The sequence below is a fragment of the Cynara cardunculus genome, assembly GCF_001531365.2.
Source record: "Cynara cardunculus var. scolymus isolate 2C chromosome LG 1, CcrdV1, whole genome shotgun sequence".
Classification (NCBI taxonomy): Eukaryota; Viridiplantae; Streptophyta; class Magnoliopsida; order Asterales; family Asteraceae; genus Cynara; species Cynara cardunculus.
Window position 1 is genome coordinate 25,426,868 of NC_037528.1, and position 19,828 is coordinate 25,446,695.

A 19,828-nucleotide genomic window follows, 5' to 3' on the forward strand; every position below is an offset into this window, starting at 1 on the left:
CCAAATATTTATTAATAAAAAATTGTCACTTTAAGTCTTTAACTTTAACGATATTCATCAAATTAATTATTTTAAAATCAGGTGATAATTATTTACTAATTATAAAAATTAATTACATATTTAATTCCTACAGTTACAAACAGATCACATTTGTTACCTATAATTAGATTATAAACACTTTGACTTTAATTTTTTTATATCAATTATTGATTTGGTGTCTAGGAAATTAGAATGTACTGATTGTGTCCTTAAAGTTTGATAATTTACACACTTGGTCCCTAAACTTACAAAATTTACATATTTGGTTCCCTATAATTAGAGTAATTACAAACTTTGGCTCTAAATTTTGATAATTAATATTATGCAAGGTGATTTTTATAAGGCTTGATTGCATTGAAGTCAAAGATCACTGTCATTCACGATATTAAAAAGAAGTTAAATAGTCAAATGTTGGATATTTTTATAGATGTATTGTTCCCTTCCAAGGGTGAATTTGATTTAAATGGATGAATTGACTTGATTCACTTTTAATGTTTTATAGATTTATTCTTTACATTGTTTGAATTCACTAAGTGTTAAGCCTAACATATTTTCATAAACGACATGTACATCAGGATCTCCTAGTGGTACGGCTCCAAAGGCTTGAGTGGAGTGATTGGATGCCGATAGAGGCACTTTTTGGGAATGATAGTTTTTGTTATTTTGACATAATATTTGGAGAAGATTCTTTTAGTGATAATAAACCTGTCCATAATCTGAACTGAGACTAGTTCAAATTAGTGGATTGTTAATTATCATCCATTCCTTCTATTGTAAATGCTTAACAATTTCCCCATTTTGGGTGATTACTATATTTAGGTACTCTTTCTATATCAACTTTATGGTTTAAATTAACTAATAACTTAAGGGGTCTTACAGGTTGATATCAGAGTTATAGTTTAAGTGAACTAGGTATGAACTTAAGAAGTCTAGACTTAATCTGAGACTTTAAGTGATAATTGGTGAGATGTGTGTAGAACTCTTAAGATAAGAGAGTTATATAGTCATTTTATGTTTTGATCATTGAGTAGTTATCTAAATTTTAATCAGTGGTCGAGATTGGTCCTCATGTCCACAAAAAAATAAGCTTTCAATTGAACCCATTAATATATATATATATATATATATATATATATATATATATATATAGACTTAGGATCATGTGAGACCAATAGTTTTTCGTGAGACTCGTAAGACCAATTCTCAACCATTGGATTAGATTTACAATTGTCAGATCTGGACATTCATAAACGCCATAAGACTTCTCAATAATTACAAAATTGTCACCTCGCAACTTTAGACCATTAGGTCATTAGCTCATAAAGTTGATCAATGAATATAAATTGGTCTTACGGGTCTCATGAAAAACCTTTGGTCTCATGTGAACCCAACCCTATATAGACTTGGGATCATGTGAGACCAATGGTTTTTCATGAGACCCGTAAGATTAATTCTTAATCCTTGGATTAGATCTACAATCGTCAGATCTGGACATTCATAAACGCCACATGACTTGTCAATAATCACAAAATTGCCACCGAGCAACTTTAGACCATTAGCTTATAAAGTTGATCAATGAATGTAAATTGGTATTACGGGTCTTACGAAAAACTTTGGTCTCACATGAACCCAACCCTTTATATATATATATATATATATAGAGAGAGAGAGAGAGAGAGAGAGAGAGAGAGGGGTAAGTTCATTTAGAAACCCTAAATATTTGACAAAACTAGGAGTCAATCTGGATCATTCATTTTTTTCAATCAAATGCCCAAATATGATGGTGGCAATATGGTGAATTATGCCAAAACTATTTCAATTCATCATTTATTTTGAATTTTGGAAGGACATAATTGGAAATATTTTAACGCGATTTGAAAATTAGATTTGGCACTAGAGAAAATCAAGGGCACGGTTCCTCTTTTCAAATTCATCACTCCAATACTAGAGGGGTTGATATCATGGACTCAATTCAACAAATTTCTTCATATTCATCAATATAAATTCAACAAATTTCTTCACATTCCGATTCTACAGGGTTGATAATGCTCACATACTAAAACTCGAGGTAAAAGGTAAGTTTTGAGTTGACCAACATTCATCTGGTTTTAGGGTTTTTATCTAAAAATCCGTTTGGGGTTTCGTTGGAATTTGATGATTGAGTGATACCTAAGAACATGAAGACTTTAAGAAAACAGATGAAAACTATCATTCAACAAGACTATGATCCTATAATCCTAAACATGAGCACATACATACACGAAACGGGAGAAGGATGATGTTGACATTCCTAGTAACATTGGAACAAAAGGGGAAGTAACTCCTAAATGTTATTGTAGTTCAAAAGCCAATCTAAAATGTAACTTAAAATCAAGATTAATGATTTATTGACATTAATGGGCATCCTAACAATGAAAGTAATATCATTCGTGATGCATATTAAAATTTCTAGTTAATTTTATTAATTCATGATGAATCATCAATATGAAACGCATAATGACATAAATTAGTATATTTATTGATATGAAACACATAAATTAGTATACACTCATTTAGGATGAATAACTTATTTACAATGGGGACAATGAGTATTCATGATAAATGACCGTGTTTTATTGGGTTCTAATTGTTTCCATCATACTAAAAATGATGACTACCTCATATATTGTTGTTCAAATTCATGGTGCATACTCTTTTTAGCAAGTTTACTGATACAACCGTACGCTCATGTGATAGTTGATGAAGCACTTGTCGAGGCATTTTATGAATTGGGCCGACAAGTAAGAAGAGACTTAAAGATGTATATAAGAACAAGGGGTCACATCTGTCATTTGATGAATCATATCAACTCATAAGAAGAGAATACTTGAAGATGCATCTAAGAACAATGGTCACGGTTGGGTTCATTTGTGTGGTTATGAAGTTTAAAACGCTTGTTGGTAGATATTTTCATTGTGAACATACAGCTGAAGCAATTTTTTATGAAAATCTTATTTGTGTAGATGTTCAACTGAGCATAACATACGTATGTAGGTTTTGTTTATGGAATGGTAACTTGAATGGGCAGTTTGAATACTTGTTGGTAGATATTTTCATTAGTAATCTCGTATTTATTTTCATAACCAAAATGGTATTCATGGTGAATACTTGTGTTTATCATGTTGCATCCATATTTATAGTTTAAATTTCTTGAATACCATAAGAAAAATATTTGATTAATTTTAAAATTTAGTTACATAATTCATGGTGAGCACATATTAAGTATGCTTTTAGATTCATGATGAATCTGGTGTGTATATAAACAAAATTGTTGCATATTCATAATGAATACTATGAAAATAGATATCATCTACGCATTCATCATAAATACAACATATTTAATATACGATTTAATATGTTAGATGAATTCTACAATGTAGTTATCTTCAATGAATCAATAATTAGGGTAAGGATAAATCATTCAAGTTTTATCAAGGACTTCATACCGTAATAGATGAAAAATGTAATGTTCATAAAAAACTTACCATGCATCAATGCATCATCGTCCTTCGCGTCTTCACTGCTAGCTAGCGTTTGCAACATTAAAACTAAGGTTCATCAATGAAGCTTCTATACTATACACTTTAATTAACAGTTATTCGACATGATCATCTCCTTTAGATTCAATCTTCCGAAATTCTAGAGATGTTTCTACACTAAGTATTCGGTTTTACAAACAGATTTAATTTTCAGAAATTTTGGTGGTGTTTCTTCATTGCATATTTAATTATAGGATCAAATTCAATGTTCAGAAATTTTGGTGATATTTTTTCACTGTGTATACGATTTTAAGAACAAAATCATGACAATTAATAAAAACCAAAATAATAACAAAAATGGACATTAAACAATATCAGAGAAATACATGAGATTTGATAGTTTGGTATTGAATCCCTATAATCAAGGGCATTCCTTATTTAATCCGCTGAAAATAATTGTACCAAATTACCCTTAAATTTTAAATTTAAGCATCTAATTCCATCACTTGGATCAAACAAAACTAATGGCTGAGATTAGTCCCTAATTTTACAAAATAGTTAGGATTCCTAAATAAACCTCCTCATCTCTCTCTCTCTCTATATATATATATGTATATATATTCTCTCTCTACATATATAGATATATATATATATATATATATATATTCTCTCTCTCTCTCTATATATATATATGTATATATGTGTGTGTGGAACTTTTTTTAAAACTCCCTAATTTGTGATATCTAGTTTACACCACAAAAATTAATTAAAAAAAATTAAATCTAATATAATTTAAAGTACGCTCTTTCTCTCCCAGAACTCTACTGCGAGAGGGATGTTTTGCGAGCCGGGCATTTAGAAATGAGGCCTTTTGGCGAAGCCAAGTTTCTTTTTTATCTCCTCTATCTGTAATACACACATACATGCACACACAATTAAATAGGCATACACGATGAACATATTGTATATATTTTTTTAAAGATAATATTATACTTTGTGAACAATTGGAATCTACGAAATCTTGTATAGCTTGTGAACATTAATGAACACCAACTAAAGCAATATAACTAAATTTGAACCCATTATGTGAATTGTGAACGCATGTGAAACACCCGGTAAGAATTTTTTTAGGTTGTTTACATTGTACATGGTTCTAAATAACGCGTTATGACGTGTTATAGCGTCAAGGCTTGGGTTTGCTGCCACATTAACCCCTAAGGCTTTACTCTAAGACTTTGTTTGGCTTGGATTGTATTGCATTATGGTTCATTACGACACGTTATTTTATATGGTGTGAGATTACTTTAATATATAACTTGAGGGATAAGTGGTAGTTATATACGAGACCTGGAACTTAAATAAACATAAAAACTAAAACCTTAAATAGGTTAATACTTACTCATATTCTTGTACACGAAAAGTCGAACACGAATTATTTGAAAATGGAATAAAGTAGTGAGTAGAGATTCAAGAGACTTAATCCCGATTTTGCACTCTTGATATCATTTTCTTATAAGCTTTATATTATTATTACTTTATATGAATTTAATTTGTTTTACAACATTATTCAAAACACCAACAAACACAAGTGTGCATGTGTATATTTATGCCGTCTTAGGGCACGCCTTGAAAAAGGTCGTGGACTCGCTATAACTTGTAAGGATTGAGGTTCGATCTTGTTGCCACGTCATGTCTCAAGTCATTTAAATCTTTGATATTGTGTTCACCATGTATTCACGTCGCCTGCACATTTAATTTTGTCTATGTATGCATATATGTTATGAAGAGAGGAAAGGAGAAAGAGACATGTATGGAATTTAATATTTTTTTTAAAATACATTAATTTCTACTTAATAAATAACATTTTTATTCTATTAATTAATTTAAATTAAACTCTTAAAAATAAGTGTTATGAATCTCATAAATTATAAACTTCTCAAATATTTTAAATTTTATATATACGTTGTTATATAATACATTAAGATGATATACCCTAAAATATTAAAAATATATAAAACATTTTCACTCATCTTTTAGTATATTAAGATTTTATTTTGAATTCTTGAGTTAAATGACAATTTTCTTTTTCAGAGTGACCTCTTAATCATTTCTCTTCCGGATTAACCCAAATGCCACTACTTCCGCAATATCCAGGTCTACAATATTTCGACCTAGCTAAATACCAAACACTCAACACAAATACGCAATTGCGACAACCAGATATGGCCAGGTTCGCACTTGTGAACGTAAATTGGTTGAATTTGACATTTTTTTTTTGTTTTTTAGATAGGTCCGCAAGGATATAGCGACATCAGGGTTAATCCAGAAGAAGAATACTTAGAAGGTCAATCTAAATGAAAAAAATGATCATTTAAGCTAATTTCTCTGTTATTTTTCCTTCGAGTGAAATACATACTTTCACATTTTCACAAGTGTAAGATTCACTTTTTCCTCCGTCTAATACCGGAGTGGAGATAGATTTGGTTGGGGGCAACAACAGTAAAAGGGTTGGGACAAAGAGATATAGTACAAAAAATCATTAATGTTTTGGTTGGGGGCAATTGTCCCCAATCCGTTACCCATAAATATTTTGCTTTTATGGGGAATAAACTTTTGACGCTGTAAATTCAAGAAGAAAAAAAACGAAAAATTGAAAGAAACCCTTTTATTCTTAGAGATAAAGGAAAACAGGGAATAAAATATATAATTTTTATGTTCTTGAGTCGGAGAGAAAAAAAAATGTTGTTTTACAAAAATACCCTTATTTATTTTTGAGTGGGTTGTAATTGATCGATAAATGTTAATTTTATAAATATTTTTAACTATTTTATTTATTTCCTTTCCTTCCATTTCCTGCTATATCTGAAAGGAAAAACAACTTTATCTTACATTCTTTTTTTTTTCTTTTCTTTCACTCCTAAAAAAAATTCAAGAAGCGAGATTTTTTATTTCCCCATCTTTCAGCGTAAAAGTATCCCCTTGAAAGACCCATATCCAAAACCCTAATTGAAAAAAAAATCTGAAGAAGAACTAGAATCTGATCTACCTGAAAAGCCTAACCTCCAGATCATCTTTGATCTTTAATTTTGATCTCGATTTCAATCACAAAACCCTTTTTCTGAATAAGATCTCATGGATTTCGATCCCAATTAGAATTATATAACTTAGATAAAAAAAAACCCTTATCTGAGTCAAAACAACCAAAAACCCAAAATCCCTGACCCTTATCTGTTAAAGTAAATATTATTACGGATTTTTTTATGATAAAAGTTAAAAAAACATTCAACTTCAACTACTTTCTTATTTGAGACGTCTTAGCATTGACTGCAATATTGAATCATTAAATGTATTTAATACCACAATAATATGCATAGGTGTCTTAGTTTTTCCCTTGAAAAACGTTCATACAAAAATGCTATGATGTTTAAAAATTACGCAAAACAAATGCATTCTTAATTCTTCTTCTTTTTTTGCTTCAAATTCATAGCATGCTACATGTTTTCTCTTTACTTTTTTTCATTGTAGAGATTAGACTGAAGAATTGAAGTCTGATTTCATTTAAAAATCTTAAAATCGGTTTGAAATACTTTTAAGTTCCTTTTTTTTTGTTTTATTAAAGTTTATTTAAAATATTCAATCGTTTGGCCCTTTTGGTATATTGCGATTATAAGCTATCGTACTAGCTGGACTTCATTTATTGATGATTATGATTGTCTATAATTCGTTTTGCTTTTGATCTCTTTGATTAATGACCGATTGATCCTTTTCATTTTCATTTGGTTTTCCTTTAAATGTGTGTGTATATATATATACACACACACACATAACCTATCTTCGTTTCATTTTTATTTCATTTATTTTTAATAGAAAATATAAGAAAATTGGAAAAAGACAAGTGCACCTCACTTAACGAGAGAAAGTTAGGGGTCGTTTACCCAAATACTTACCCGGTAAGCGCTTACCGGTAGGAGTCAACACTATAATATATTTTACCAGATAAGATTGTAGTATATTAAACCGGTACCGTATGCAACAATTTACACGGTAAACACTTACCCGGGTAAGAGTCCTCACCATCACTTAGCGGGTAAGACTCTCTATTCTTATCATCGTTCTTACCTGGTAAGATCTTCGGTCCTTGCCATGTGCATCTAGTGAGAAAAGTTACCCGATCAACACTTACCGGGTAAGTGTTTAGTAAACGGCCCCTTAATGTACTTTAGAGCAAGAGACGGGTTTTGAACACTTGTGCAAACCATGATTGTCGAGTTGTAGTTTGTAAAAAATAGAGAACAAAACTAGAGAAAACGATAATAAACAGACAAACAATGTGCATTACTCAAAAAGTAAAAACACCAAAATCTTTCTTCTGTTTAACGAAGTTAGTCAGAAAGACAAAAAATAAAATTAATTATGATTTACAAATTACACTAATGTAATAAATAACGTTTAGGTACTAAAGTTGATAATTCAGACATATCAAAGGGACCAAAATTGTATTTATTATTTTGCTCCAAATAAGATGATCTATGTTTATAGACAAGGGAAGTAGGGGTGAATATGGTACGGTATCATGTTTTTTTTCCTATATATCATGTATCAACTAATTATAATTGGTATGCAAAATTTTATATCATATATCAACCAACTATATTAGGTACAAACTACATTGGTACCAACTTTTTCGGTTGGTATATGTTGGTACAGTATCGTACCAATATCGCAAAAGTTGAAGTTAGAAATCTATTTTAATTGTCATTTTTACCAACTAAATCTAAGGGGTTGTTTACCTAAACACTTACCCGGTAAGTGATTACCGGTAAAATTCAACTCTATCGCTTACTTACCAGGTAAGATTTTACTCTACCAAAACGACATCGTATGTAACATTTTACCCGGTAAGCACTAACCGTGGTAAGAATCGTCGTCATCACTTACCGGGTAAGATTCTCGGTTCTTGCTTTTGCTCTTATCTGGTAAGATTCTTAGTTCTTGCCATATCCATCCGGTAAAGGAATATGACTTGGTAAGCGCTTACCCGAGTAATCATTTGGTAAACGGCCCCTAAGTACACTAAAACTATCAAGCATTCACATAATCTTCATAAAATATAATGATTCACTAATAGGATAATACAAGCGGCCATTCACGAGTGTCAATGGACCGTTGAGGTGTGAACGAGTTATTAAGGTTGTTAGGGTTGGTCAAATAAATTCAATCAAATTTTATATAATCATTGGTATCATAATTTAGCAAAACTTAAAACAACACAATTTAAAATATAAAAATAAAAATATGTTGTATTATGAATTAATAAATAATTAAAAATCAATACGATATGATATTACCATGATAAACAATTTTTAATATCACGTATTTACCAAGTTTAGATAATTGGTATGATACTATTAATCAATTAAATTGATGCCAACCATATTAATACGGTTGATATCAACATTTATTGATTTATCTTGATACATTTATGAGTTGGTTCCTTACTTTATGGTGGTATCAACTTTTCCCGTTAGTTTAATTTTATTTTTATAAAAAAAAGTCTTCTTTGATTTTATATATATACTAGAAGGGGACTTGTGCAATACAGCGAGATGCATCTTGATTTTAATATTTCATTTTATTTTTTATCTCAGTCGATGTTATAATATGGTCATATATGATTTTGAAGAAAAAAAAACGATTATGTTTTTATTTTTGAATAAAATATAAAATATCATAAAATTTTGACAAAAATATAACAATATTAATATCAAATTAATTAGTTAAAATTCTATTTTTTGTGTAATTTTTTAATTTAATTTTTTTATAATTTAATTTAGATTCAATAACGAAGTAATTTATATTTGGTATAATAATATAATTTTCTTATAAAGATAATAATTAATTATTTTGTTAGAACTCGATAATTATCCTAATTATATTTAGATTTTTTATATTTTAAAATGAGATGTTTATTCTCTATTTGATTATGTTTATCTGCAGTTAGTTACACGAATTCAAAATGAAGCTTTAATAAGTTGTAATTATGCATAATTTACTTGTAATCTTGAATTTTAAGTAATATGCATTAATATACAGTACTTCATGTATAAAAAACGACTTTTAAGAATTTTTTGTCAAATGCTTTATAATATATATATATATATATGTGTGTGTGTGAGAGAGAGAAAATCCAATAAAAATCTTTGTAATCAATTTGTTAAATATAAAAAATTGAAAAAAAAAACTATAAATATTAAATAGGAACAAGTAATGATGCAATGAATGCTTGTACTAGATAGCAGATATACAGGTGGCTTAGTCCCACGTCTTTAACTCTTAAAAGTATGATATTAGAAAACAAATACCACGACATCTCAAACAAACATATGAAGATTGTGACTTGAATTTTTGTTTTAAGACAAAAATGCACAAAAATCTAATCAACAATTATATTTTGATTTATTATAAATGTATTCATGTAATACAACAAGATATATCTTTATTTTAAAGTATCGTTTTATAATATGGTTTTGTTTAATTTACAGATAACGATAATGTTATTTATTTGAATAAAATATAAATTTGAAGACCCATAATTTTTTTTATTGGTATTAATATAAAATTAACAATTTAAAAGTTCTCGTTTTTCCTATAACTTTTAGTTCAGTTTTTTAGTATAGTTTAATTTAGGTCTAAATATAATTTTTTATAAAAATAATAATTAAGTATTTTGTTACAACTTAATGATTATCCTAATTATATTTTAGATTATTTATATTTAAAATTAGATGTTTATACTGTATTTGCTTATGTTTAATAGTTAATTATATGAATTCAAACATATAACTATAAAAAGTTGTACTCATGCACTATTTACTTGTAATTTTGAATTTTGAGTAACATGCATCATTAAACAGTACTTGATGCATTAAAAAGGGTTTTCAAGAGTTATACTCAAATGTTTTACAATAAAATATAGATTAAGTTTTTGAATTTTTTTTCAATAAATAAATCATCGAGTATTCTTATTTTGAATAATTAAGTCCACAAACATTTATTTGAATAAATAACTTATCGAACTTTTAAAAAGGGTTACCTACATCATTGTCATTGAAAAAGTTATATATAACCGTCTAGGAAGATTTTAAAGTAAAAAACATAAATAAGTTTTATCGTTCTCAAATCATATGTCATTCAAACCCCTCGCTTCCAAAGTCATTGCCCCCCTCCCCGCCCATCATCGTCCACTCTCCATACTGTCCATAGCCACCATTAGCCTCTATCATTAATCTTCCTCTTTTTGATTTCTTTTATTTGTCTTTCGATTCTCTCTATTTTACAGCAATTTAATGGAGTACGTATAGGTAGACCAGAAAAGAGTGAGAATCGAAAAACAAAAAGATATCAAAAAGAGGGACATTGATGGTAGGGGTCAGTGATGGGCAATGATAGAGAGCGCACGAGAGTGGGTGGCGAGGGGAGCAATGGCATTAGTGTGAGAAGTTTGAATGATAAAGTTTGAAAATGATAGCACTTATTTTAAGTTTCTTTTACTTTAAAACCATTCTAGCCTATAAAACTTAGTTTTGAGTCAAAATAATGTAAATAACCAATTTCTAAGAGTTTGATGATTTCTATATGTTGGTCTCAACCATCGGATTTGTAGATAATACAATCATTAACTTAGAACATATATTTTGGTTTAAAGTTTTACAAGGAATACATCCGATGAACCTCTTCCATCAAATATAGTTCAAACTTAAGTAACATCTGAACCTCAAGCCTTATGTCTCAGATGTAACTCATTGAATTCTCTAGTAAAAATTGTGAAGCCAACTCTTCCTTTAAATGCTTACCATCCATCCGATCAAGACTTTCTTTCTTCGTCACTTTTAAAGCTTCAAATGTCTATAATTTATACCAAGTCCTTGTGAATGTGATAAAAGCATCTTCAAATATTTCTATAGATGGAAATTTGTAAGACCCCTGTTTTATGGGCACACTTATAAGATTAATGTATTTTTATAAGCCTTTAGAGGTCATGCCTTGAATGGAATGCTTTGTGTCATAAAATCATTTGGTTTGGGCGAGTTTTGGTAGAGAAACGTTGCATCGAGAGCGAAACAGAAAATCCCACTACTTAAGTCGTTGGAAAAATCACGGGAAAAGTGTCGCAACACTCACTTTCAGCAAAACGATTTTTGGGACGCGAGCAACTTATCCCACGACTTAGGTCATGAGAAAGGTTGCAAGAACGCCTAGATTAGATAAGAATAAAACCCCATTTTTGAGCTAGGATTGGCTCATTCTTTAACCTCTTAAGTTATGTCACGATTTTGGACATCATTGGGATCCATTGTAGAGATTTTGAGTGTTTATTGGAGGCAAGAGGAGCCTTAGATTTAGAGGATTGAAGTCACCCTTTTAGAATTTTCGGTTGGGAGATTTCAAGATATTGAAGAGGTAAGTTTCTTATGTATAAACTCTATATTTGGAGATCCTTGTGGATTTATAACTAGTATTAATATTTAGTACATCTCTACACTTGGATTGTGGTCTTGAGAAGATTCTTGGAGATCACTACTTTTAGGCATCAAGCTTTCACCTTTGGAGGAGAAAGTTAGGTTTGAAACCTAGGTTTAACCTAACCTAGCAAGGTGAGTATCAAGTACTTTATGAAAACTATGTATATGTCAAAAATATTTATTTGAGTTTCTGTATCTGTTCATTGTGATTTTATCAAATGTTGGTGATTATTGGTATGTGTGTATCCTTGGTACATTTGATTTCATAAAACCTTGAAAATGTGTATATTTAGGGTTTTGAGATATTTGAAGATACAAATCATTAGTGTGATATTTTGAAGGATGGTTCAAATGAATAGGAGTTTTGGGGTATTATTCCGTTTTGATAAATGAAGTATATATATATATATATATATATATATATATATAGGGGAGCGTTCAAATACAAACCACTCAATTTGTACAAACCGTGCAAACCGCATTCAACCAATCATAATTTTTCATTTTGTTCATTTTTTTGTAATTATGAGAGATTGATTAATCATTTTTATTGTGGAGGGTGTTAATCATAGATATTATCATCTTCATTATTTTAATTTTAGAGAAATACATGAAACAGTTTCATTAATGTTAGAGAAATACATGAAACAGTTTCATTAAGTATTATATGAAATAATTTCACAACCATATATGAAACAACTTCATCAAAAAAAATATTATATGAAACAATTTCACAAGATTAAACAATTTCATGAAAAAATTTCATAAGATTAAACAATGAAATCGACAGATGAAGGTGGTTTGCACGGTTTACACAAATGAGGGCGGTTTTCATATGATCACTCCTCTCTCTCTCTCTCTCTCTCTCTCTCTATATATATATATATATATATATTTATTTATTTATTTATTTATATATATTGACTTCCATGGAATATTCAAGTAAGTTGGAGGTTTTGTTGAATTGAAATTCGTTCAAATGTGTTTGGGAACTTTGTTTCCACTAAAATGGTTCAATTGTGATATTTAAACGGGTTCTCCATACATTGCATATTTATTAGAGATTAAATGCTTTGAGATTCAAATTGGAGTCATATAAGTTGAAGTCGTAGTGTAATGGACCCATAAGCCTATGAGTTGGTTACATTTGGCATTTGTGGAGTCTTGGCGTTGTTTGATCATATTGATCCTTGTTGGTATATGTGTGATAAATAGATTTTGGAGTGCAAACTTGTTCAGTAAGTTTGGCTCACCAACTTTACCAACACTCATCCCAGTATAGGGACATGCTTCGCATGTCAGTCAAAGTAAATTCTAAAATACTATTTTAATAATACCATACTTCCTTTATTGTTCCCTTTACATACAAAAAGATGGGTTGGGTTAACAAGTGTCTACATCAACTTCAAATGGTGAAATGAAGAGTACAAACATGTATGAATCAGCAAATCAAATAAAGACATGCGTTAAAGTTGGCAAGCAACATTTAATGCAATGATGGCTATAAAAGGTCATGATTGTCATATATTGCAACTCACTCGTTTTGAAAGAACTTATGAGTGATACTTTCTTAGGCAAAAATCGGTGTCACTATCTAAAGAACTACATAAGTACTTCAAATCTGAAAGAGTACATTCTTCTTTAACTCTTTCAGTTGTTATCAAATTTTTTTACCAGTGAAATTGTTTAGGATCACATGTCTTATTTTCCTAGCTTCCGCAACAAACCTATTTCTTTGTTTTAATACAAAATATACAATTAAAAAGTGAAAGTTTGTTGTGTTTGTATTCAACCCCTTAATTCTACACATACATTATGTATAAGTCATTATATTCCAAGATCAACAGTTACCGTTTTGAGATTTTAAGTTTTAAGTATATATCTTAAATAAAGAGTCGACAAATAATATTCTAATGATATACATTATTATAGACTTGGGGGCTGTTTGTTTTTAATAAAAAAGCTCTTAATGTCCTCTTAAGTCTGAATCGGTCAGACATAAGAGGATTCAGTATGTTTTTTTTTTTTTTTTCCAATTAAGAGTTTAAAAGCTCTTATTAGGTCTGAAAATTTAAGTGGTTGCGAAACCTCTTATTTCAAATCGTCGCCTACCTACTCTGTTCTCTTTGCGCTCGATTTCTCTAGATCAACTCTCCTGTCTCGATCTCTCATCTCTCAACTTTGTCAACTGTAGATCCATATCAACTCTCGATCTCTCATCTTCAAACTTCAGATTTCAGACGCAAAAAACAAACAGTCTGACTGATTCAGATTTCAGAYTTCAGCACAACCTCTTAAAAATCAGAAGTGAATTCAGACTTCATACTTCAGCACCTCTTAAAAAACAAACGCCACCTTAACATTCACAAATTGATAAAAGTTTTTTTTAGCAATTTAATGTTTTCAATTAATTAAACAATTATTATATATTTAGTAATACTCTTAAATACAAAAACTGCAATATTTTAGAAACATTAAGTATACATTATTATTACATTAGTGGTGAGTTAAGTAGAGTTGTCAATTCATCTATCAATCAATCAATTTACTCGGTATTGAATGTATTTGGTTAGTAGTACCGTATCAACTTCATAAAGTTAGTTGGTACGTGGTATTTATAGGTCTCACATATTTTTCTACCTCAATAACTGTTATATTTTTTATAATAAATATCAAACCAGGTTCAAGACTTCAAGGTAAGAAACAAGATTCTTATAAAAGAACTCAAAGGATATGAGGTTTTTAGAAAAACTCTCTCAATGATAATTTTTGCAAGGTACTACACTTTTTTCCTATAAGAACCTTCCATTGGAGATCCTCCTATAATTGGTTGGTACCTTATCTATACTATATTATAAAACATTTGGCAAAAACTCTTAAAATCATTTTTTTACGTATGAAATACTGTTTGTCGATGCATATTATTTAAAATTCAAAATTACAAGTAAATTGTGCGTAAAGATAACTTATTAATGTTTCATCTCTGAATTCGTGTAACTAATATAATCAAATATGAAATAAACATTTCATTTTAAATATAAAAATCTGAAATATAATTAGGATAATCATTTAGTTATAACAAAATACTTAACTATTATCTTTATAAAATGTTATATTGTTAAACAAAAAATAATTACTTCATTAGTAAGTCTAAATTAAATTATAAATAAAATATTGAATTAAAGAAATTACTCGAAGAAACGAGAACTTTAAAATAGTAAATTTGATATTATTATCGATATATATTTTTTTCAAATTTGTATGAAATCTTCAAATTTATATTTTATTCAAAAATAAAAACATTATCAATTTCTCATGTAATGTTCGGTGTTAAGATATAGTTAGCTTGGTTTCAAAAATAAATAGCAATGGAAATTTCAAGGGAAAAATCTGGTATTTTGTGGAAGATGAGGGACCAATGATGAAACATTTGGTCACCTCCTTGTGGTAATTCAATTTTGGTCCAATAATGTGTTGAGATTTGTGGTTTTTCATGTGAAGGGGAGGGGTGCATGTCCATACACTGCCTCAACTCTCCCCCCCCCCTTTCTTCTTTACTTTTTTACTTACTATATATAGTAAGTGATAGGCGACTGTTTGAGGTTTTTGACTTCTGCGAGAAGAAATTTAGAAAGGCTGATTAGCAAAGAAAATGAAGCTGACAACTCAATGAAGTTTAAAAAAAGGTGAGTTTTTACAATGTTTTGGTAAATATGAGTATTATATTTCTTGTAGTATACTTTGTTGTATGATGTTAGTTGATGGTATATTTGTATCAAAATTACATTATAACAATTTTGTTATAATATATTATCGTACAAAGCATCATCCGGTAAGACTCCTTATCGCTCAAGGCATCATCCGGTAAGACCCCTTATCGCTCAAGGCATCATCCGGTAAGACCCCTTATCGCTCAAAACATCATTCAATAAGGACCCTCATCCCTCAGTGTTGTCCGGATTGATCCTCATCGCTCATAGTGTTGTCCGGGATGACCCTCATCGCTCAATGTTGTCAGATTGACCCTCATCGCTCATAGTGTTATCCTGATTGACCCTCATCGCTCACAGTGTTGTCTGGGTTGACCCTCATCGCTCATAGTGTTGTCCGGTTTGACTCTCATCGCTCACAATGTTGTCCGGATAAGGGTTTTCATTGTTCACAATATTATCTGAAATGAGATGTTTTGAACTCTAATCGATAGATGGCGCTGTAACCGCGATAGATGATAGATGGCGGTGCAATCACGATAGATGGCGGTGTAACCGCGATATAGATGGCAGTTACACCGTGATAGATGATAGATGGTGGTGTAACCATGACGAATGTTTGATAATTTATTATTTAAAATCAGGTGTGAAAGGTATTAAAGTATTATAGCACATTTTATTTACAGGAAGAAAATTTACTCACTAGACCTTCCGGTCTAACTCTCAGTTGTTGTAATAATTTATATTGTAGGTCATTCAACATCGAGGATAAAGGCACGGGAAGATGTGATGAAATCATGGAAGAAAGTTTTTGTTATGACGAACTTTTGAATTCAAACTTTTATAGTTATATGTGAACGGTACTGAAATGTTTGTAAATATTGAAACCTGATGTATGCTATAGCATGAATTTTGTTGTTGGTACTTGTTAGTACTTGGTGGGTTGTTTCATCTCAAAACCACATAAAACCTATATCGATAGAGACAAAAAATAAAACGAAACATTAAAATTGAGATATATATCTTGTTACATTATGCGAGCTTTTTAATATGTAAAAAAATATGATTTTTGAAAGACCCGGTTTACATAAATGATAGAAGGTTTGTAATACCTCATTTCTATATATGATAAACAAACCACCAAAAGTTATATTTTTAAACCTTTAGAAAGCATACGAGATATAATATTTACGAGTTTCTAATTCGAAATGTCCGCTTGGTTTACAGGACGTTTCCGTAAGCACCTGTTTTCCAAAATATCCTAAAACGGACAAAATAAACTTAATAGATTTGCATAAAGCTTAAACTATATATAAGACAGAGGACATTAGCTACCCGTTATCTAGATACTTTAATTACAACCAAAAGACAACTAATAATTTACAATCCATAGTTGTATTCGACTAACTATATAATACCAAAAGAGTCGTGCTACTGGAAGCACCAAAAGCAAAGATCTCAATCTACTCGAGCTTGTTCTTAGCCTTATCTACACGGCCTGTAAAAATGTGAACAACTAAAAGGGTAAGCACATGTAAAACCCATTTTTTTATTAAATATATAAATAAGATTACATGGGCCTTTAAATATTTTTTATTAAAATTATTTGAAATGTAAAATATTTACATAATTAATTAAAGGTTATAAAGAAGAAATCTTAAATAAATAAATAATAAAAAGAAAGACAAAAATGAAAATAAAATAGAATTGTTTTCTTTTAATTATTGGACCAAAAATGTAAGATATTACGTCAGGAGGGGTCTGATGGTAAATGTCAGAAACTTGAGGGGGCCGAATCTCATCTTTTTCAAAGATGAGCGACATGTTTTGCCAATAGTACATAACTGTTTGAGAAAACGACCCATCAGCTTAAAACTCGCGATTTGTCCGATTTCTTCAACTAATAAGCCAAAACTCTTGGCATATAAATTGTAGAGCTCTGGAGGAACGTTTTGGTTCAAATAACTCGAAAAATCGTTGAGTTTTTAGAAAGAAATCTGAGTTTGAAGTTCGGAATCGAAAATCTCGGTTTTTCACCGATTGTGGGTGAGATTCTTAACCAAATCTCTTGATTTTTATGTCTATGACTTTGTTTTTAAGTACTCTATCAAACCCCAGTAGCCTCATGTCTCATATTTGTATTTTCGTTGTTCGATTTTTATGTTTTTAAGTTGTTAAATTTTAGTTTTAAAATCAAACTTTAAATGAGTAAATGGAACTCATTTCTTGATGAAAATTCGTGTTCTTTATGTCAAATTGTTGGTAAAAATATTACCAAGAGTTTGGCGCAAAAAGAATGAAGAAAAATGGTCAAGAAACGAGCAATTTTGAAGCTCGAAAAGCTCGAAAACGAGCAGCCATGGCTGCTGTTTTCGTTGATGTTTGGGCTGGGCCGACATCCTGTTTTTGTTGCTGTCTTGGGCTGGGTCATGGACCGGGCCGACCAGACCTAAGACCCGCGTCTGGTTACCCCCTTTTAAAAATGGGAATGAATGTGATGTGGGCGGGATTCGAACCCGCGACCACAACCTCAATGTTCCAAGCATTAACCAATAAGCTACATACATGATTTGTTGTTTTATTTGCGTTCATATCTTTAATATGCAGTATACATCTGAGTTTCACTTTTACACCTACAGTTTTAGGAATTAAATTTCTCTATATAAATTTTATGAAACTTTTACTAAGTTTGTTTATATTTTGTAAAATGCAAACTTTGACTTCATTTCAATTATTTATCTCGTTAAATACCAAAATGACCTTATAAATGGAAAATCGGTATTTTAGCGATACTTTACGTATTTGCTTTATAAAATTACCGAAATGACCCTATGTCTTGGGGATTGGTCTATGAGCTTCATTTTTATATTATTATTTTTATAAAATTACCAAAACGACCCTATATTTGGAAATCGGTATTTTAGCAATACTTTACGTATTTGCTTTCTAAATTACCGAAATGACCCAATGTCTTGGGAATTGGTATCTAAGTGTTATTTTCAACCTAATCCTTATGAAAATTACCAAAATGACCCTACAATATGGAAATCGGTATTTTATCGATACTTTACTTATTTGCTTTATAAAATTACCAAGATAACCATATGTCTTGGGATTGGTATCTAAGTTTTATTTTGAATAAAATCCTTATAGAAATTACCAAAATGATCCTACAATATGGAAATCGGTATTTTAGCGATACTTTACGTATTTGCCTTGTAAATTACCGAAATAACCTTATGTATTGGGAATTGGTATCTATGTCTTATTTTGATTATTATCCTCGTGAAATTACCAAAATGACCTCACAATTAGGGAATCGGTATTTTAACAATACTTTGAGTATTGCTTAATAAAATCACCAAAATACCCCTATGCTTTGGGATTGGACTTTTAAGTATAGTTTTGATATTCGACTTATAATATGTACCAAGAATGTTCTAAATTAGGGAATTGGTTAAAGCTATACCTTTGGTATTCAGCTTCATAAGATTACCGAAATGCCCTAGACTTGGAAAAATTGGTATTCTAAATATTATTTCGAGTATTAATTATGTTGAACTTTAAAGTTATGGAATGACCGTTATTTATATGTGTGTGACATGTTGTCACCTTTATTTACTTGCAAATCGTAAACGAGACGTTTTGGTCACAAAACATTATTTACGTTCCAAACTATTTGGTTTAGTTATTTTGTTAAAATACTTATTGTTCAAGAAAATGTGAAGTGCATTGCACATTTTTATAAAATGTACGAACAACAATTAATATTATGGCGACATCACATTATTAATAATATTTCAAGAAAATATTCAAGCGCAACATGAGACATGATGGTATCGGGGGTTGATCAATAGAAGAATGTTAAKAAAAGTCGTGTTAAGATTGTTAAGAAATGGTAATCAATTTAATTACGATTATTTAAGATGTTTAGGAATGATATAAATCATGTAGGTTGCCGTTTTTGAGAGAACGACCTATCGAACGTTAACAATTCAAGGTGAGTACATTATGCGATTTTTATGGGATATATACATGA